General features: G+C 44.5%; 1 protein-coding gene across 1 annotated transcript in view; it reads left to right on the plus strand.

Annotated features, from left to right (window-relative positions):
• Positions 1-21,853, plus strand: part of ELOVL6 (ELOVL fatty acid elongase 6) — a 78,145-nt gene that overhangs the window by 926 nt on the left and 55,366 nt on the right. The gene's annotated exons all lie outside the window — the stretch shown is intronic.

Raw genomic sequence — 21,853 nt, forward strand, 5'->3', positions numbered from 1 at the left:
ACCCCTTGCCCGGCCCCCCGGCAGCACCCCTTCTCTCCCCGCTCTGCCCTCCTGCGGGGCCCAGCCCCACTTGCTGGGTCCCTGGGGCTGCCCCCAGCTCGAGGCTCTCTGGCCACCGGGCGCCTTGGGGCTGGGAGCCCGCTCTCCCAGCGCACCTGTCCACCCGCATCCCTCTCTCTCCCCTCACGATCCTCGTCCCAGCTTCGGCCTCCTGCAGCGGCCTCGCTGCTCTTGCCTCGCTCCCTGCTGCGCCGCCACACTCGTCCCCTTGTGCCATGCCCGCTCTTGCCCCGTCTGCTGCTCCTGCACTCGCGCTCCCTAACTTGTGCCCATGACTCTTCCTCTCTTGGTGGCCCCTCTCAGGGCCTGGGTTTTGTCCCTCAGCAGTGCCATCTGCCCTCCCCAGGCCCCCTTGTGCTCCCTTGTGAGGACCTTCCCTGTCATCCTGGTTGTGCTGATGGCAGGACAGGACTGACTGTGGGCTGAAGCTTTGGTGCATGAGTTCACAAGGCTCAACAATCCCTTCCTGGTCTCCACCAGGGACTTGCTAGGCTCCTCCAGTGGCTCTTCTGCATGTTTTGAGGGCAATATAATTAAAATGGCCATGTAAGTGTTTGTACGTCTCCATTCTCCTGAAGACAAGGGTACCCAGGGTGACTCTCGTTTCAGGAGCAGTGAGACCACGTAGATATTCTTGGGCTGGGACTGTTGGATGCTTCCTATTTTGTTCATGTTCCAGAAGAAAATTGGCATCAGAATAAGACAAACCAGTAAAAGAGGATGGAGAGGGTGGTATCCGGGAGTATATATTAACCAAATAACCCATGAGAGATGCGGTTTGGAGTAATGAGTTAAGAACGTGACTAGGAACCAGGACTCCTGTGTCCTCTCCTCAGCTCTCCTGCGCTTCATGACATGACCTTGAGGAGAATTACATAACCTCTTTTAGGGCTCAGTTTCCCCAGCAGGGAAAGACTATGGGGGCAGTAATGCTGAAATACCTCATCAGGTGCTTTGATGACTTGGTAATGTATGTTGAGTGCCCTGAAGATGTCACATACTGTATAAATGCTAAGTAGTAGTATTAAAATCTCCCTCCCTGTCTCATTTGCTGCAGAGGTTAGCCAGCTGGGACTCCAGTAACATGAGGCTCCCACTTTCTAGGTTCAAAGGAGGGGAGCAACATTTTTGTGCTTTTGCTGTACAGCTGAAGAGTCTTGATGATCTGTGTGCACACGCTTTTCAGTCTAGCTGCCTCTGCTTTAAGGGAATGGATGAATGAATACATTCGATTCACATGAAGATAGAGGAGAAGAGCAGTCTGCTTGTGGCCCAAGAACCTTTTCTGAAGTGAAAGGGAGTTGTGCCCACTGTGTACTCTGTCATAGCAGGCTTTTCTTGAAAATGCTGGTGAAGATTCATCTGAGTTTCAAGTTAAATTGTGCCTGGGGGTAGCAGCGTGGCTTGGCCTGATTACGGCACAGGGAGTGAAATGGCCACTGCTGTTCAGCGAAGGCTTGTCCCTCCTTTTCCCCCGCCACCCTGGACCCGCTCCAAGCGCCTTCGGCCCCTGGTGCAATGCCTGTCCTGCACACTTGATACACCGCCAAATGCTGGCGCTCAAGCTGCACGCCCCCACGCTAGGGTTTGTAAAGTGGGTGGTGAGCTGGAACAAGGTGCTGCACTCCCATATCTGCCTCTGAAAATCTTGCCTTTGGGCCGGCACCGATGGAGCCCCCCGACAGTGAAGAGGAGCGGTGGCGGTGGATGAGGTCCTCCTTGCTCCACTCCAGATGTTCCCACTTCGCTTTGTGAAGGCCCCTATCCTGCAGTGTGTATCACACAGGGACCTCATCAGAGCCTGGGCCTAAACGAGCAATGTTGTAAGAGCCTGCTACCTTGACATGAAGGAAAAATGAATAGTCTCTCCCCTGATACGTAGAAGCCAAGGGGGTTTGTGCTTCCCTAAATGCTTGGCTCCATGTGCATATACTCCCTTGTGCTGTATCCCCCAGACTGCCTGGTTCCCTTGCATGAAGGAAAGAATGACAGACTGAGGTTATGGCTGCAAAGGCGGACGGGGCAGCCTGCTGGTGTCTGAGATTCAGGAGCTGCCTGTCTTCCCTGAACAAGTGACGCAGGGTTTTGAGGAGGCTAAAGAATGTCCGTTCATGGTCCTGAAGCTCCTTACACTTTATGTTGTGGGGAGGGCTGTTAATATTTAAGGACAGTGCCATCAGATAATTGGCTTTTAGAACAGCAGATACTGAATCTCTCTGATCTTACCTCGCTCAGATTGTGGGAGTTTTGATTTCAATGAGATCAGGACTAAGTCAAATATTTATTAAAATGACTGCTTAAAATGATTCATTAGCTCAAACTCCCCCCAGCACCTCCTCCAAACTTTTGCAAAGAGAGAAGAGGGATGTAGTAAATAATCTGCAGATGATTTGCTTGGGTTTTTTTGTTTTGTTTTAATTAAATTGCTGCATGAGAATTACAGCCCTAACCTTTATTTCTTGTGAGCAAGCAAGTTGTTACTATTTTGCAGAAAATTCACCATTTAGTCAGATACGCAGCAAAAAGGAGTCTAGAGCTGAGATCCCAATTTACAGCCGCAGCCTGGTGAGGTAGCAGAGAGCGGTCAGCGATTAGAAAAGCAAAAGCGATAGCAGTTCATTGAGTGAGCGGCGCCCGCCTGGGTGCTTCTCGGCRTTGCTGCAGAGCGCCAGCTCCGTGTGTCTCGGCACCAAGTGACAGTGGTTCCTGTTATAATTGCCTGGCCAATAATAATTATCTTCAGATGTCTGCTGACGAGGGGCTCGCCAATGGGGAGGCAGGAGGCCTGTGCTGACTGCGCCGAGATTATCTGGGCGAGATGACGTCACGCGAGGGCTTGCCTAAAATCACACACAAACTTTCCCTCCGCCGCGCCACCAAATGCTGCAGCGCCCTGCTAATCCTTTCTGTCCACGCCGGGTCCTCTGTTGCAGGCTGCTTCCTTCGGGCAGGTTTATTTCTCTGCTGTCCGAAAGGAGGTGGGCTTTTTCCTCTCCTTTTCTTCATTTAATGCCAGTGTCTACACTAGTTTAACCCTCGCAAGCCAACAGGCTTGCAGCAGTTCTCTTGGGTAATAGCAAGAGCAGAATCAGCCACCTAAATTAGAAACTAAAATAGAATTGATTATTCTGCAAAGATGCTTTGCAATGTATTGCAGAGGATGCCCATTTTTTGCCAATGAACTTTCTGTAAAGAACGAAGCACTGTGTAAATCATCTAAGCTTTTCTTTAAAGGGCGCTGGTAGTTCAAATGTGACTTCAAAATTAACTTTACAAACCCCAGATTAGTATAAATGTTTGTGTATTTTAAAAGCATTCTAATACAGTAAGTTATTTTTAACCTTTTATTACCTGAAACTTTTATGTGGTAAGAAACAGAAAGTGCAGCTGACTGAGAGAAATTTATTCTCTGATGTTGTAATTTTCTTCCAGTCAAAACTGAAAAAAAGTTTAGGAGAGCAGAGAGTCAACTAATTGGGACTTTAAAACGTGCTTGCCTTTTAATAATTCACATAAGCACTATTGTTCTTGACAGGTTTGTTTCCTAGATGTGGAGCGAGCTTCTCTCACTGACTTAAGCTACTCTCATCTCATGTAAAAGATGAGAAGAACGAGAGTCAGTGCCTGTATCTCTGCAGGCATACATGTATGGAAACCAAAAATGCATGTAAATTACTTCTTTCTTCCCACCCCCAAAGCTCTTGCTGAACGCCAGTGAAGGATGGGGAGGGGGCACTGCAGCCTCCCTGTGCTTTCCCTGTCCTGCATCAGGGACTCGAAGAGCAGATGTCTGGGAGTTGCTCTTTACCACAGAGAGACTTTTTACTTGAGCAGCTTCAGTGAGGCCAAGAACCTGGCTCAAGATTTTTAAATTTAGCCTACCTTTACACTGATTCCAGTACCCACAGTGGCTTTTTGCTGCTCATTTGTGTGAACTGGCCAGAAAGCCGGCTGACCCATCTTCCTAAGGCTTCTCTGTGCCTAATGAAAGGTCAAGAGCAGCTTTGGCGCAGCAGAAATAATACCAGCTCTTTTGCCTTTTCTCCATCCCACAGGCTCTTCTGAGCAAAAGGCCATTTGCTGGAGTGTCACAGAGTTTTGGCCCCTTGAAAATACAAGTATGGAGCCTATGCGGAAGAGCAGTACATGCCATTTCAGAGTTAAGGTGACCAGATGTTTTCTATCTGTGTGTATGCTTAAAAAAAAAAAAGGGAAAAAAGGCACAAAAATGGCATCCTAAAGATAAGTACGTCAGTGTCTTCTGCATTCAGTCTGCCACTGAAATGTAGGCATTGGCCTTTTGCTCACCCCATCCCCAGAGTTTGAACGCATCTCTCATCATGTTGCTTCATTAATTTTTAAGCCTCTGAGAGTGAAGAGCTCTCTTATTTTGTCTGTGAGGTACCATGTGCTTGTGGGAATAATAAACTTGTAGGAAGGGCCAGCAGGAAGTAATTTAGGAGCCGGCCATCATTTGCAAAAGTGAATATGGACATTTAGGAGCAGTTTCTTTAGACATGGGATGTAGGATCATGAATCATCTTGGCACTTTTGAAAATGCAACTCGGTGTCCTCAACTAAGCATCTGTTGTGAAAGCAGAGAGGCAGCAAAGTGTTTCTACAGGCACAGGCGAATAGCAAGTGGCAGCACAAATCCCTGGAGCCACTGTGCTTTTTCTGGATGGGCAAAGGAGCACTGGGAGGAAGCTGATCCCTGGGAGCTGGAGGGTCCGTTCCCCTTGGGCTGGGAAGCGGAGTCCCCTGCCACCTCCTTCCTCCTCCAGACTCCCCTTACTGATGTGGCAGGGCAAGCCGGAAATCCTGAATTGCAGTGAACTGTGGTCACTTCCCCATAGAAGAGACGGTTGCGCCTTTGTGGCTCTTTCTGTTAACTGATGGATGCGTGCTCACATGCAGAGGCTGATGGGCAGACCTTTGGCTGCAGCTAGCGAAATCCACATGGAGCAGGCAGGAGGAGACGCCCCATGCGCTGGTCTGCCTTTCCGGTCTGCATCATGATGCAGCCTCATGATGATGTGGTGTTAGTGCAGGGCGGTAAGGGGCAGAAAGACTTTCTGTTGCGTAGTAACATCTGCGCTTGGTCTTTTCTGGTGAAAGTGCAAACTGGCATGAACCTTCCTTCTGCACCGCAGGTAAATACAGTGTGCGCTGAGTGCTTGTTTACCAAGCACGATTATAAAGGTCATTCTTCCGTGTTAAGAAGAAAGCAGTTTATATGATTACACCTGAGCTGCTGTTAGTAGTTTTGTCGTTATATTATGCATGCTTCCTTGACTGTCCCTAGATACTGCAACAGCATTCCATTCACGATTTTCAATTTTTAATCATACCTTGATGATGTGTCACTGTTATTCAGGTTGGTGCATTTTTTCCTCCTGTTAGCTTTTATGAGAGAGAGAGAGAGGGGGAGAGAGAATGAGAATGAGTGCCTGTGCATGTTAATTAACCCTTGGCAGCCCAGAAGTCTTTAAAAATGTCTTCTGTAAAAGCGGTGAATAAAATTTACATGGGGGGACATGGGACAGCTCCTGTACTCCTCTCCTCCCTCAAGCTGGCACAGTGCAGGTGTACTGTGATCTCAAGAGAAGCACCGTAGGCAGACTGCAATAATTCGTTAAATCATGGTGTTCTAATGAACTCCATGCTGGTAGACGCTGACTTTTAATGGGGCTCCAGGTCAGCAGGAGATCTCTCAGTGTAACTCATTGCATGATTAGGAGTCTCAGTTACTCTCTTTGCTACAATACCTAACATAACTGGCCTTCTCCCTCACTGAAGTGTTGAAAACACAGCAAGTATTCATGTCCAGTGCATCTGTTGCTCCTTAAAAAAGTAAAGCCTGCTCAAATTCTGGTTGTCCTCAGCAGAGAAAGATCTGGCCAGTTATTTAGCTCCTGAATTTGTGCTGCATTTGAAATCAGTTTTCTTCTCTATAGCTATCTATAGTGGTACAAGGGAATATAAGGATGGTTGTACTTCTTCCTTCTTTTATGCTGTTACCCAGTCTCTGCCCCTTAATCGAGACTCTACCCCAAGCCCCTTTCAGCAGACTTTGATCTGCTGTCTCTTAGAGATAAAAGTGGGAAAAAAATAATGGAAACACTGTACTCCTTCTGTTTTCATGACTGTGTTACTACTGGCAGGCTAATTTGCCTTGTGAGTTAGGGGTCCAGGGAGATGCGACAGCCTAATGGCAAACACAGAGACCTCCCTGCATAAGACCTTGTCAACCTGCAGGAGGGTAGCAGAGCTGGGGTCTCTCATTTTGCTTTAAGGGTAAATTTTGTTAGTGTTTATGGAGCTTTCCATAGCTTTGAGGATAGTTTTGTAGTACAAGGTCCTTTGGGACTACACAGGCAAGAAAACATAAGGCATTTTTTTGAAAGCCTAATCAAGAGAGAGTGTAGATCCTTTTTTTTTTTAAATGGAAATGGGTAGAGGTTAGAATATATTATTTTTAAACATAAATCAGTGCTGGCTAAAATGTAAAATAAACTTTTTACTATACCAACAGGTGAACTATTGTGTAACCACATTGCCCATACACTGCTACCTTCTTCCAATACTTTTTCTTCTTGCTAACTTTTTTGTCAGCCCATTTGAGTCTTGTCCTAGGTTTGGGTGTAAAGGTTTTGAATTTATTCTGTAGCCGTACAGTGCCTAGCATAACAGCACCCTGTCCCTTACTGAAGCCTCCCAGAAGTGCTGTTATGCTGCTCACGCAGCTCTGGTTCCTGTCGYGGCGTGCCGTCCCCTGCGGCTAGGTTTGCTGGGGGTGCCGGCAAAGCTCACGGGGTGCTGGTCAAAGGACACTCAGGTTGGGGATATCCAAGCCAGCGGCAGAATGGGAAACAGTACAGCTGCACGTGCACCCAAGCTAAATCAAGAAAGAAATTATATCACTTYGTGTGCAGGGTTGACCGAGGAGGTTATTACTGCTTTCAGACCCAAAGTAGCAATGCCACCCGGTACTGCTGCCTTTTACTGTGTGCTGATGGTACTGCAAATCTTGGATTGCAAGTCAAGCCTTGTTGAACTCTTGTGAGGGCAATGTCTTATAGCCCAGGAGCAACGTGGAAGGACTCCAAAAGCAATATGACCTCTGTCTGGCCAGAGAAGTGGCCCAGATCCTGCAAAGCAGGCGTGCCACGAACTGATGAAATGATGGACAGATCTTGCATCTGCCAAGCAATCCTTGACCTTTTGTGGGGAGGGTTCGAATTCAGTCTGGGGAGAGAGGATGGGCTGACAGGAGTGAATATTTTACCTCAGGCCCGTGCTCCTAGTGCTTTGCGGAGTACGTGTAGTGGTTTGGGCTCTGTATGGTGTGCAGGGGAACAGGGATTAATGTGTGTCTGGCGACCTGGGGAGCCCCACTTCAAACTGATCGCAGCCATAGCTGCCCTGTTTGCGTTAGACATCAGTCACTCCGGACCAGTATCTCAGAAAGTGCCCAAGACCCATGACTTCAACGGAAATTAGGGGCCCTCGGCATCTCTGAAAATTGCTCTTTGTGCCTCAATTCCTTAGCCGTAAAAGAGGAAAAAATTCCTTTCTGGGGATATTCAAAGTTTTTATTTCACCATTTCACAAAGGTGAAAAGTTGAATCCTGAGATGATAAAACCCACATAAGTAATTATATTAAAAGAATGCAGAAAACAAAATGGTTTTACATTAATACTATGCAGCTTTACACTTTTATTAGCACTGAAGAATACTTTATTCTTGGCAGGAATGTGGGGCAAATTTTGCTTGTCTTCTTGATTGTGGTAACTGAGGAGTAAGAAGAGCTACTCTAATATCAGAGGGAAGGCAGTTTATTGTTGATATCATGGGATTAAACTACAGAAGTCCAGACCATTCTTAATTGCAAATTTATTTGGCCTTCAAATAGTCCAATAAGACTTCAGGCTATTCAACATCTTCTGATGATAACTTTTAAATAGGAATTCTAAAATTTGTTGCTAATTAACTTCAGCATATGAAGCCTGCAAATTGAGTGAAAACTGTATTGGACATAATCCATGATCATGAGCTCCTTAAATTGAATGCATTGATTATGCTATCTGTTACCCTAGGACATAAAGCTTATGCTTGGTCAAGAACATTATTAAGGACAAATATCTGCCGTGTATGTCTTGAGCCTTCAACAGTAAAAATAAACCGAAAAAGAACAATCCCAGGGATTGCCAATTAACATTTTAAGAGGAAGAAACAAAGGGCCAAGTTCATCTCAGTAAAGAGATCAGAATGATGCTATTGAGGAGTCTGATCCTCTGGCTAATAGTGTGTGTGTGTGGGGGGGGGTGGTTCGTTCTTTTAATTTGTGACCCTTAAGAGGTACTTAAGATGACAGTAAAATCCCCTAAGTATAAACAATAGCAGGATGCCAAAGCTGTTGCACTGTCCCATTCAGATAGTGGTTTATTTAACAACTCTTTACAAAGTCTGGCTTCTCCCTCATGTATGTTTCCTTTTAGCTTTAATTGGGAATTTTCCCTGTAGGTCTCCTATTTCCTCCTACATCCTCTCAGTGCAGGACTCCTGTAACCATTAATGGGAATTTGTGGTTTTAAACGTACAGCATATTCAGACGGCTGAAAACTTTGGGTTTTTTTGTTTTTTGTTTTTTTCCTTTTTGTTCTCTAAGTAGAGGCTGGCTATCCAACTCCTTTTCCAGATTTTTGCAGGTCACATTGGAGAAAGGCGTTTGTTTTTTTAGCTGAAAATTCTGACTTTTAGCTGAAAACACCTTAGATTTAAATTTCTTAGTTACAATTTCTTAAGCAAACTTGGCTTGATGGCTAATGCAGAGAACTCCCAGCTGTTTTGTATGCTGCGGTGATGTCTAGATTCGCTCGTCTCTGTTTGCTACCTCCTTGTCCCCAAAGACTTTTGCTCCATCGACACGACAGCTCCAGGGCTGCCCGGCACTGCTGACCGCGCAGACCTCGCCGGCCAGGTGCTTTCCCACGACCCCGGTGCTCTCCGCTTGCCCGGCAATGCCCCCACCGAGTGCTCRGCGCCACCAACTGCCCTGGGAGTGGGAGCCTTTCCCCCAAAGTGGGGAACGGGCCCTTTCTGGTGAGCAAAAGGTTTGAGGAGCTACACAGAGGGGCAGCGTTGGCAGGTGCCTCGAGCATGCGTGTCGGGCCCCTGCCGCGCAGCAGCCGAGGCTGGAAGGCAGCCCCGGGGCGCGCGGCGCCTCTCGGCTCACGCGTGAGTGGTGCAAAGCCCATAAAGCATACCGGTGATTTCACTGCGTCTCCTACGTAGACACTGAGGTTGCAAAGACATGTTAGGTGGGACTGCTAATTAGAGTGCACAACATTGATTTTGGACCCCTGATGAAGCAGGTTATTTAAGAGGTATAAATAGATAGAAAGGTATAAGTGCTTAGAGGTGCATAATGTTTTATTTTCATTATTTTGGGAGAGCATTGCCCTGTTACATTTCTTCTGTAAAATACTGCTACTGACCGCTGTCTGAGATAAGATACTGACCTGGATCAACCTCTGATCTGACTTCATCACTCCTATGTGCTTAAATATCACATGCCTGATGAAGAAAATACTATTTTTGGTACCAGTCACACCAGGACTTTCTGGGAGCGACATTCCTTTTGCAATGGTTCTGTGTACACAGCCCAACGGTTTATTTTGCTAAATCATTATTTGCTGTTTTAGAACTCTGTAAACACTGTGAGGTGAAATTGGTTATTTTTAAATCCTACTTGGGTTGGCAGTTATGCTGAAATAATTAACTTATGCTGAAAATTCTCAGCTATCCCATATATTGCAGCATTCCCTGGCATCTGATGCTAGGCCAGATTCCTTCTATGCAGGGCACTGCCCAAATACGTGATGAAAAAATCTGTCCTATGAGGCCCCCAACAGCTTCTGGATTGAGTTTAAGACTAGGAGTACCTCAGGTAGACAAAGCTCAGTCTTGGTTTTGAAAAGGTTGGGGTGAACTGTTGTGTGGACTGTAAGAAGCAGATCTGTGCACCTTCCTTGCCACTGCCCCTGACACGGTGGGGAGCTTTGCACCTCCCCCAAAAGAAGGTGGACAGCTCCAGATGGCCTAACACTTTGGGGAAAATAGTGTTATAGGACTGAAGAAAAACGTTCTATTAGTCTGTCCTGATTCACTAACCTCTAATATCATATCGGAAATGTGTCTCTTCATTTTTAACAGCTTTCCAAATGCTTTCAGGCATCTCCAAGGGCTCCGCTCTTGTATCAGTGCTTACATCACGGACAAATTCAAGCTTTTAATTTCAAAGATAGGGGCAACGCAAGGGGTTCCTGTGTGAACACTTACAGCTGGACTATCACAAGACCGTTGCACCCAGGGTGCTTACGGGTGTTAGGAAAAGAAGGAAATTGGCTTCCCGAGATTTGAAACATTTTGAAATCTGGCCTGAAGCGTTCAGGAGAGGCTGTCCTTGTATAACGACATCCCTGTACAAAATGATGGTTGCAGCGTGTGCCTTTCCTAGACTCCTCCAGGAGCGTTTCGATCCTGCCCGAGAGGTTCACAGCATCCCTGCTGCAGCATTTGGGCACCACGCGCACAGGGGCGAAGGCCTGGGTTACACTGCTGCTCGCTCCTGCAGTGCTCTGAGCATCTGCAGGCACCGGCGATGGGATTCGTCTGACCGCGCAGAGACGCCTGCTCTCTAAAGGGTCTGAATCACCTCACCCTAAAATAGGGGTGAGAGGAGTTGCATCCTAAAACCATTCCCTTCGCTGACGACAGAGAGAGCCCAGGTGACTCCTCCAGGCACAGGTGCCTCAAGTGAGGGGAGGTGAAGGCCAGCACGTGCCCCGGGGTACCTGGCTGCCGGGGCCAGCCGCAGCATGTAGGTTGGCTTCCCAGGGGGCTGCCAGGTGCTGAGAAAATCCATTTGTAGAGCAAATCAAAAAAAGTGAGCTGCAGGGGAAAGGCAGGGCCCCATTAGATGCATAGACGTTTCCTTGTTTGTTTGCGATAGGCTTCTGTGTGGTTTGGATGCTTATGTTACTGTTTCAAAGGAGAAAGATTAAAACCAGGATTTGGACCATAGTGATTTCCAACCATCCTTCTCCATATTTTCTTCCTTCTCTATATATCCACATATAACCAGCTGGAGCCTGTTTCAGTGCTGGGCTCATGCCACTGGGCAGCTCTGGCCGCTCTTACGCTGTCCCCAGATGAACGTGAAAAGCGTTGCATCGGGATAGTCCCTCTGCCACCTTTAGAAGGAGTTGTTTGGTCCCTTCATTTCAGGAATAGGGCAATAACAAAATCATGGGCAAACACAAGTAGTGTCACACACAGAGGGCCTTCAGCAACATACGTGGCAAAGTGAAGTGCCTGCATGAGTGTCTTCTGACTAGGGATTAAGATGTGCTGCACAGGACCCACCCTCATTTTTTGCCAGAAGAGATTAGAAAATAAAAATACATAATGAGGTGCTGATAATGAGATTCTCCCCCCCCCCCATACTGTCCATAATTTGGGAATCTACAATTTTACTTTTTTAAGCTTATATATTGATTTCTTCAAGTTGAACACCTTGAGCCTGCAAAACTTTAAGCCACTCTTAGACAAAATACTAGGGGAGATTTAAAAGTGACTTGTAGCGTTTGATGCATTACACTGCGTGCTTGTGTTTACGTGTAAAGAAAAATGCTGGTTTGTGCCTTTCCTCAGCCCGTGTCATATCCCCATAACCTCTTCTTTAACAGTCACTTTCCAATGACTAGCTGGAAAAATCCTAATTAATATCTACAGTAAAACTTCTGTTGGCTTCAGTATATGAGATATAGGTCCTCAACTTGTATCTGTTGGGTAAATATAGCAACCAGTGCATAAAATGATTATGATAATACACATATTTTGAAATGGTCATTACTGTAAATGGAATAATTGGAAAAGGTCCTAGAAGAATATGTAGAGAAAAGATACTCTGTGTCTACCTTTAGGAAAAATACACACCAGGTTGATAAAATGGGCAGTCCAGACATTAGGCAGAAAAAGCAATTTTAAGAGCTAATGCAGCATTTTACTGTATGCTGAAGGAGCAGAGCTCTTCCTTGTGCTTTTTGTAGTAACCTGCCCCTGATCGAGAAGAAAGATGGACTAGGATAAGAAAAAGGATCTGTTAGCATCTGTCCTGTGTTGACATTAAAGCACTAAAGCACAGGCTTTGTCCTCCCACTTTCCAAACGCTCTTCTTGCTTTAGCAGTCCCCATAGCTTCAGCTGTTGGGCTGTCATGAAACATCTTTCCCGATGAAATACAAGTGGCTGCAGGGTAGACATGTAAAGTACATAAGATATTTAGGGTGGTCCTCTGGTTTATCTAGATGAGCTCTGGTAAGGTTAGCAGTTTTGAATTGCATCAATTTAAATTGCATATATAATTGAGGGAGGCTTTTGATAGACCACAAGCATTTTGCCTGCACTTTTCTTTTACGATTATGTTCCAGTCTTTTGTCTTCATAGGCCCCGTCCTGACGACCTTGTTAGTTATGGTCTAGATTTATTGCTGGCAAAGAGTAGGTAYAGTTCCATTAAAATAGATTATGTTATGTCTGTTTACAGGGAACATTAATTTGGCTTCAGACATCTTTAACTCATTTGCCTTGTTTAAATTTTCAAGAATGAGTCTTGATTCGGTGGAATTTCAAGTAGCTCTCATGTATCAAGCTGCATATCTCGTGTATCAAGTGCTGCGTATCTTGAAACAGGGATGCTTGTCCTATCCATTGGATTTCTATGGAGAGTTACTGTATTTTAGCATCTTTTTTCTCTTTGCTAAGGTCCAGACTCCTTCCCTTACAACTCTATCCCACAGTCACATTCTTGGTGAGTTAGATACTTCTATGACGGAAAGCCGTAGTATTTCTAGCAGCAGGAGGGAAGCCTTGAAAGCGCTGGTTCAGCACAGCTTCCAGGGCTGCTCTGAAGGCTGCTCAAATCCATTGCAACTGGAAGTCTTGCCAGAACAGCGTCTGATAGATTTTGTATGTTTTATGGCCTGAGCCTAGACTGAAAGTACCACACAATGCCATTCTTTTTCTGCTGATGCTTTATTGGTAGTAATTCTAAGAAAAGCAGAATTTAAAATTGCAGTTTCTTCATTTCACTTATTTGAAGCCAGTCATCAGTAATGCTCACAAATTCAAAAGCTATCAACATGCCTTTACTGGCGTGAGGTTTTCCAAAGCGCCTAAAGTCTTTACCAACTTTCAGTGAAGGAATCTCTCCCTATAGCTCTGAAGTCCTATCCAAAACGAAAAGAGAGTAAGACTTTGACTTCCAACGCTGGGAGAGCCTCCCAGTGCACATACAGGAGGCCAAAGCACACCAGATGTAAGCTCGGTACCATGGGATACTGGATTAAATTGTGCTCCTTGAATGTCAGGCAGCCTGCAGGCTGCACCCATGAGTCTGAGAGGTTTGTCTCTAGCTGTGTGAACAGGACAAATCTTCTGTTACAAGCAAAAGCTCTAGGCTGAGAATTAATCAAACATCCCTCCCTAACTGAACCTTGCAGCCTGCTATGATAATGTCCTGCGGTCTAGTTCCTGGACTATCCTGCTTTACCTGATTTGTTCAAAGAATGGGTAAGACGCCCATTTGGGAAACTGCAGACTTCCAAGAACCTTTGTTAATAAAAGTGGCACTTGGGATGCGTTCAAGTCAGTGGGAGTCTTGCTTGTGACTTGAATGAGAATAGCATTTAAATTTGTGTGCGTGAGTACATGAGGCGGCTCTTGCCTTAGACATAGCTTTGATTCAGACAAGACTACGAGTGCTGCTTACGTCTGAATAAGCAGCCATCCCACGGGCTTCCTGCTCAAATACTAATGAAGAAGAGAGGAGGGATGRTAAATGAAGGACATGGGTATGGAGTAAATGGTGATACATGGAAAATCACTAGGAAGTCGTGACGATTACACTGAAAAGGGCTCCTTTCCCAGGGACGCTGGCTAGAACTGGCTTATGTGTAATCAACCCTGTGCAAATGCCCTTCTTCCAGAGTAAAACTGCCTTTCCCCAAGGCTGAGGCCACTTAGATGTGTGCAGTGGTTTAGGTTGCATCCTCCTGCATGCTGGAGTAACGGCCACCAGCTAGACAAAGCCTTAAAGCAAACGAAGGGGAGAGAAATCCCGGGTCAAGTCACTGAGTGTCCACTCGCAGGAGGCATTTTCAAGGTCGTGGATGTATGTTAAGCAGGTATTAAATAGCCCTTGCTTTATAAATATCATTTACAAGAGCAAGCAGCCTCTTCAGGGTGCCAGAATGTGTGAGAACATGAGTTAATTAGAATCTGTATTTTCCAAGTGGCAGAATTAAAGGGTTTAGATGAGAAAAACTGCAAATAACTGCTGGTGACTTGAAATCCAGTGACTTTTATAAAACTTATTGCCCTTGAGTCATGTGTTTTCTTTGCACTCGCCACTTTCCAGAGCTATATCCAATGAAATCAATGAAGCTGGTTGTTATTTAGGTGATTTAAGGGAGGCGCGTTTTGGACGCAGTGGCCAGTAGCTGTCTGCAGCCGAACAGGTCTGCCTGCTCTGTGTGGCGCTTTGCTGGAGCGCGCTGAGGCACCAAGTAACTTGTTTTGCAGAGAAACGCCTGCTCACRAGAGGATGAGCCAGAACACGCACTCATTTGTAAACAGGCTTAACAGAGCATTTTATGTTCTGCAAAGTGAATGGGCAAATTCAGAAAATGTAATCTTTATTACGACACTTGACACAGCAGCGCTGCCTTCATCCTCTGCTTTACCAGATTTCCACACTCACATTTACATCTTTCTAAACATAGTGTAGAGTTTTCCTTTCCTAGAGTTAGCGAGGGGGGGGAATGGAAGAAATCTGCAGTAAAGCCTTTCTCAGAGCAGTGTGGAAATAAATAGCTCCCTCGCAAAGGAAGAAGGGTGATGTATGGTCCAATTTATCAGGGCCGGATGGAGATCTGACGGCACGTATTGACTTTGTCTGCAGTATTAATAATCTCACAGCGAGTTCAGAAACGCTCGCCTGCCTAACGTATTGCCTGAATTTGCTGACTCACTCTTGCACTGCCTTTTTCTTTCCTGTTCCCTGAACGAGGTGATTTTTATCTCTGTTATTCTGACTGTGCCCAGACACTGTATAATCAGAGAGTTTGTGTTTGTCTCAGATTGGAGTGGGAGGTATCTGCATTTAGATTCAAATGATAACATAATTCACCTGCAAGGGAATAATAGCAACAAAACAAAGGGGCCTGAAAGCCCTGCCGGACAGGGACAGCAGTAAAATGCTGCTCCCACAAGAGAGCTATTCCCAGCATCTCCGTCGAGGAATTCGCAACCACCAACTGGATTTGGTCCTGTTGCCTTTTGAGCTCCTGCTTCCAAAGGCTATTTTGAATGCTTAATTTTAAATCCAGCCTCATGATTCCACCTGCAAAAGACAGGAACACAGGCAAGCTGTGGCTGCAAAAGCTTTCAAGCTGAAGAGAACAGGCACCGTATAAAAACATGCCCGAGAAATGTAGAGAAGTTGGCAGGCTGCCCCGGTCCTGCTGTAGTGCTTTCCCAACAGGGATGTGGGTATGCCGGGGCCCTGCTTCTCACCAGGTCCTGGTCCTCAGGTGCTCCTTCTCCTTGCTCCTGGCAGAGGGTCATCCAGCTCCTCCTTCCAGCGTCAGCTACAGCAGATCTGCTTCCTGCAGCCCTGGTGCCTTTCCCACTTTGATCTGCCCCAGAGCCATTAAACCACTGTTTCTCTTGCCACTTCAAAGGGTGTGTGTTCTTGATGCCACTTCAAAGGGTGTATGTTGTTATGCGACGCTCCTCAAAACTTTGAGGATCCTGGTTAGGATGCACAGACAATTATGTCTTCAGGGTTTTCCCTTTTACACCCTCGACACCTAGATTTTGAATATGGATATCTCAGATGGTTGATAGTTGTGTTTATCTTGTCTTAGTCTCTTCTGATCAGGTGACCATTTATTTTTTTTCTCCGCCTGTAGGATTTTGGTCCAGCTTGCTTAAGGCTGGTTCGAAGCTCACCTCATTAGGCTGCTGTCACGTAACACTCTGGTTTGACTCCAATGTTTTCCCAGCAATCCTCCTGCAAGGAATGATGTTGCACAGCCAATTACCAGGAAGCTAATTAGCAGGCAGCTTTTTCTCTTACGTTTCAAAGAGCGCTACGTACACATTCCCAGGAGTGTGTACCACACACCATTACCTTAAAGCAGCGTTTCTGTGAATGAAGTATGCTTTTTCCCTGTGGCACTTGTCCTGCTCATCATTTTTGTTTTATACTGGGAGTAGATAGGCAGCACTCCCAACATCCCCTTTGAAATYCCCTGTACGTTGCAGCTACGGCCTCTGGGTCCTGGGTCTTCACAGCAGCATCTGAACGGTGGTGGCAGGTCCGAGTGCCCTGGCACAGCAGCTTTGTTGTGAGGAAGTCCAGCCGGAACAGCATTTCCTTTTTCATTGCTTTTAGGTGTGATTTCCTTATTTAAAGCCTATGCTAAATTATACTTATGGCATTTCTTACTGCAGGTTTCAGTGTTTGAGGTTTAATCGGAGCAGTGGTATTTAGCATTTGTAAACAGACATTGTAGGTCTGAAAATCTTGGCATTTTGGATAGGGACTTTGGCAAGTTCTTGAGGGCACTAAACATGCTGCTTCTCTGGTATTTTCTCTTGTTAGATGTCTCTTCATAGCAGAAATGGCTGTCAGCTTCTTGAACCAGACTCTGAAAGCCCTCCAGGCATTTCAGTGGCAATACTAAGGACTTGCGACCAGCTTCATTCAGTTTGGTGTTTATATTTTTGACATTAGTTCTGAATACATATTGGGCCAAATATGTTTGCAAACAATATTAGGAGGTTGTGGGCTTGTACTCCCTCCATTTATTCTTATTGATTTGCAAAAACAGTGCCTGGCATCATGGACCCATGCAGTGAGGAGTGAATGATGACCAGAGCTGCATGTTTTCCATTAAATTAGTCTGTCTTCTCTATCCCAGCTTCCTCTGAATTTGTGTTATATTTACTGGCAAAGAACATCTGGCATCACCTACCTGTAAATCATAAATTTAGATTCATTTTACGCAGCTAAACAGAAACCGGTTGCAGGACAGACAATGATATGAGAGCTTTAAGAAAGATGCCTTATCTGTTTCAGTAAGTGGTATCACTTACTCTGTTGAGAGCTGCGCTGGTAAAATATTTCTTCGTTTCTGTCACCTAATATAAACAATAAGTTTTTTCTTCAGTGTGGCATTCTGCCACAGGAAGGCTCGAACAGTGGCGGACTGAAGCAAATGAACTCTTCTCCTCCCGCATACTGCAACACCTGCTTTTGGTAGCATTTTGATGTCCCCTTCTGCAGCTGCATGGTGAATTGCAGGGATGAATAGTTGCTTCAACACACAACTGAAGAGCCGACTATGTGTAGTTTAAATTGGAAACCATGACTTTGCCACCCAGCTTTCAAATCCACTCTTTTAAGGAGTGAGGATAAGGGCCAATTACCTTATCGGAGAACCCCGCAGGCTGGAGGCCCAAGCCGCTCCCCACCCTGGCTGGCTTCCCTGCTGCTGGCCCTGCAGCTTCATGCCATATATGTTCTCCAGCCCAAACTTGGCCACTTTGCTTTCTGTTTAAGGTACTGGCAAGTGATTTGTACCTCTTGAAGATGCTTCAGGCTATGGGCAGTGTCAAGAAAATATCCCTATATTAATGTTAGGCCAGATTTTCCAGGTGTTTATTTTACAAGCGCACTGAGACATCTTAAAGCAGTTTGAGCTTATTAAGTTAAGTCATTAAGTTAAGTTTCATGATTTTAATAGACGTATAGTATTTATGTTTAATCCGGTACTACTGTTGGCCTACATGGTATGTTGATGCTTTTTAAAGTTTCAGACTTGGCAACTCTTTGGCAGAGTGCTTGTATTTCCCAGGCACTTGGATGAATTTCTTTTTGCTGATGTAGACTGCCGGTGTAGACTTCAGCTCTGCATTCAGACTGGGATTCAAAACCGCCTGCCCAAGGGAGCCTGAGGGAGCGGTAAGCAGCATCCCCGGCTCACTCGAAAGGGGCGCCTGCGTGTGTTTGCCAGGCAGGAGGCGCGTAGCGGGTGCGCAGCGGCTGATGGAGAGAGAGAAGCAGATTTGCTTTGGTGCAAAGGAGGCATAAAACACTGTACCTGCCAGAGAGGTCTAAGCTGTTGGACAGCTTTCCGACAGACCATGCAACTTTATTCACTGAGCCAAAACCAAGCTCTGGAAGTTTCCAACCCTCTTCAGAGCCCCGGTGAGAAACATGCTGCTGGTCGCAGCACAACAGAGCACATATCAGCCACTCCTTTTTTTCTGTATTATTTGGACATCTTTTCTTTTGACATAAGAGTGCTTCTCCAGCAATTCAGTTTTAAGTTCCAGAGTTTCTGGACCGCATTAAAGTTAATCTGCCCTCCAGTATCTGACAACTTCTATTGTGATTTGCAGTGATTAAAAATGAATCTAGCGAGGGTATGCTGGTACTCCAGGATTCAAACGTTTTGATCTTTTAAGTCAGGTTTTAAACTACAGAACTTGTAAAGAACTATATATATATAGTTGTAGTTGTAAGAAGTTGTAAAGAACTATATATATATAATACATCTGCTGTTTTTAAAAATTAGAGTCAGTATTTTATCTTCTAGGAATAATTATTCTTGGTTTCCTGGCTGATTCAGAATTGTAGCTGTATCACTGTAGCTAAGYTCTCAGCATGCGTCTTCCAAACGACCATTAGTCTCTTTTGAGGGAGGCTTTTTGTGGTTAGTCTCAGAAACAGGTACATTCTTTGAAAGTAGCCTTTAAGTATGCCCCTGCGGCTACTATGTTTTTGCTATCAACCAGCTACCGCCCCCGGCCCTGGCACGCTTTGCCAAGGCCGAGCTTCCACGAATGCCGTACCACAAACTTCGTTCTGTTGCACCATGTGCAACTGCACAAGAATGTCTCCTTAACAAGAGAAGAGATTCARAACCATATCAAGACTTGATTCGCCTACACAGATTATCCTCCTGTGATTTTCCTAAATATTTTGTCAGGTTTTTCTGCCTGTTGTTTTCATAAACGTACGACAGTATTAAATGCCTGCTGACCTTCCTTGGATCAACTTTCATTGTCTAATAACTTGAAGTAGTGTGTGCAAACCCTGAGATTTATATATTTAACTGATTTAGGAGTAAATATCTTTCAGTCCAGCACTTTGCTTAAGTATAAGGAGGTGCTGATGTGGCCATCCCCATAGACATATTGCCATCTTATTGCAACAACTTCCATCTGACAGATTTTGTCCATTAATTCCACCACAGCTCTTCCCCAAATATGACAACCGCTTTTGCACAAAACGAAAGCACCAGTTTTGGTATTTTCAGTAAGATCTGTGCAGTTTTTGCAGAAGTTGTACAAAACTTGCTCTTCTGCAAATACTAACATAATTTTATTTTTCCACAAGTATACAGTAGCTGCATGTGCCTCCAAATGCCACCTGGCAGTTTATTAGTTCAGGGTGGGCTACAGAATTTTCCCTTGCTACGTTCAGTGAACAAGGAGCACGCAGTGAAACTTGTCCAGCCGAAAGCTGCAGAATTCTGTATATCGCTCTTCCTCCTGTACGACTTTCATTGCTCACTTCTCAGCTTTGTTCAGGGAATGATCTGTGTAGCTTAAAACATCTTTTGATGTTTAGCTTGTAAAGAAAAACAGCCATCACCTGTATAAAGTGCCTAGTACTTTGTGGAAAGAGATGTTGAGTTGTGTCATTACATAACTATTTATTTGAAATAGCTTATCCCAGTAGGCATTTAACTGTATTTAAATGGTAATCATATTTCTAATCCAAATTAGATAAATAGCTATGTTTCTAACCCAGGCTGTATTTGGATTCCTCTCCAAAGGTTACTCTAGAGCATTATCCAGTAGGTTGTAGTGACATCCACGCTAATGACAAACATCATTTTATCAGCCTTGAGTAGAAAGTAGTACCATCCTTGAGTAGTAGCATACAATGCCCTAATTTTATGGCTCTGCTCAAAACTAAATTTAATGACCAATATTTTGCAATTGTTTTTGCAATTTTGAGGGTTTTTCTACGCTCACCTTCAACTTTTGCACCCACAGTCAAAGACACATGGTCATAAATCCCTGCTACTGCTTCATCATGAAGTCTACATATGCTGTGTTTTATAGCATAACTTTTTATTAGATATCAACCTTGATTCTGATCTTGCATGAAGCGGTATAATTTCACTGAGTTCTGGGAGCTGTGTCTGATTCACCTCAGAATGAAGATCAAACAAATATGCATGCACAAAATAAAAGATTTAGGTTCAAATTTCAACTATATTACAGTTTTTGAATATTGAAAATCTTTGATTTTGATTCTTATTCATCTCTTACATACTGCACATTTTAAAGTTCAGATAAATTCATCTTACTGAATTCAGAGAAGACTTCAAATCTTTTGGTTTTTTTTTTTCAGGTGGAAAGTAGAACCACTGTTTCTATCAGCTCTTTTGTGTATAATTTTATTCCATAACTTCTATAGCAATACATTAGGACAGTACATTTTTGGTGTCACATACTGAGTTTGATTAGAGGTTAATTTGGGAGAATTAATTTTTTTCTTAAAGCTATGTCATTGTAGCAATGTGGGCTGTGGGAAAAAAATTACTGTAATGTACTAGGATGGTTTTCAGTGTATCACTTTAATGCTTTTCTCCAGGTAGATTTGTAAATCAGGACCAAGTTCTAAGTCAAGTAAGTAGGAAGTGAAGCCTAAAGTACAGACTTCCAGAAGCAGAAAGCACAAAACCATTTCAGGTTTTAATGAGATGTGAAATGTGCTCACCTTGCACAAAAAGCTCCCCAGAAAAGATCGCCGTTGTCTTAAGGTTATTCTGTGTGTATATAGTCATACGTTCTCTATTAACAGCTAATCTCCGATAGAATTGTCGTTTAGTTATAAAATAATCATTTTACTTGTGACACCAAGGCTTTCTTCCCTTATTCAGCATGTCATCTTTTTCCAGTCCACAGATGTGTCCTAACCATATAATAGACATAGCGGAACAAACATAGGTGCAAAAGCCTTTTCCCAAGGCCAAGGATTTCCACAGACAGAAGAAGGTAAAATGAGCGAGCCAAGTCATTGAGAAAGAAGCTGAAAGGAAGCTTCAAAACGTGATGTGTGGGAATCTGAATGTGCTGTACTGGGCTTTGCACAAGAGTTGTGTGTAGAGACAACTTAACTGTATTTAAATGGTAGCGTTCTGGCAGATGATAAAGTCATATCTCAGCTTTTACCCAAGCTATCCCTCAGTACCATGCGATGTAGTAACCTGCACAGATTGATGTGACAAGTCTGGAGTGCACAACACAGAACTACAATAACTCTGTTCTTTACTATCTAGCAGTAGAAGAATGATGGACAGCTCCCAACTACAAAGTTGTATAGACACTGGGCACTCTTCCCCAAAGTCCCAGGCTTCAGAATTGCACAGAGATCAATCTTTTCTTCTCTGCACTTCAGTATCTACATGGAGAGAGAAAAATCACAGGTTTGTGACATTTTTAGAGACAATCACAATTTTCACAGAAGGCGAATTTTAATGTCAAGACCATTATGGATGGATAAACTTGGGTCTGTTCTTTATAATTGTTGTTAGGATGATTACACATTTCTGTATTAGATTTAGTTTAATCCAATATAG

This window comes from Apteryx rowi, unplaced genomic scaffold, assembly GCF_003343035.1.
Source record: "Apteryx rowi isolate R43461 unplaced genomic scaffold, aptRow1 scaffold_491, whole genome shotgun sequence".
Taxonomy (NCBI): Eukaryota; Metazoa; Chordata; class Aves; order Apterygiformes; family Apterygidae; genus Apteryx; species Apteryx rowi.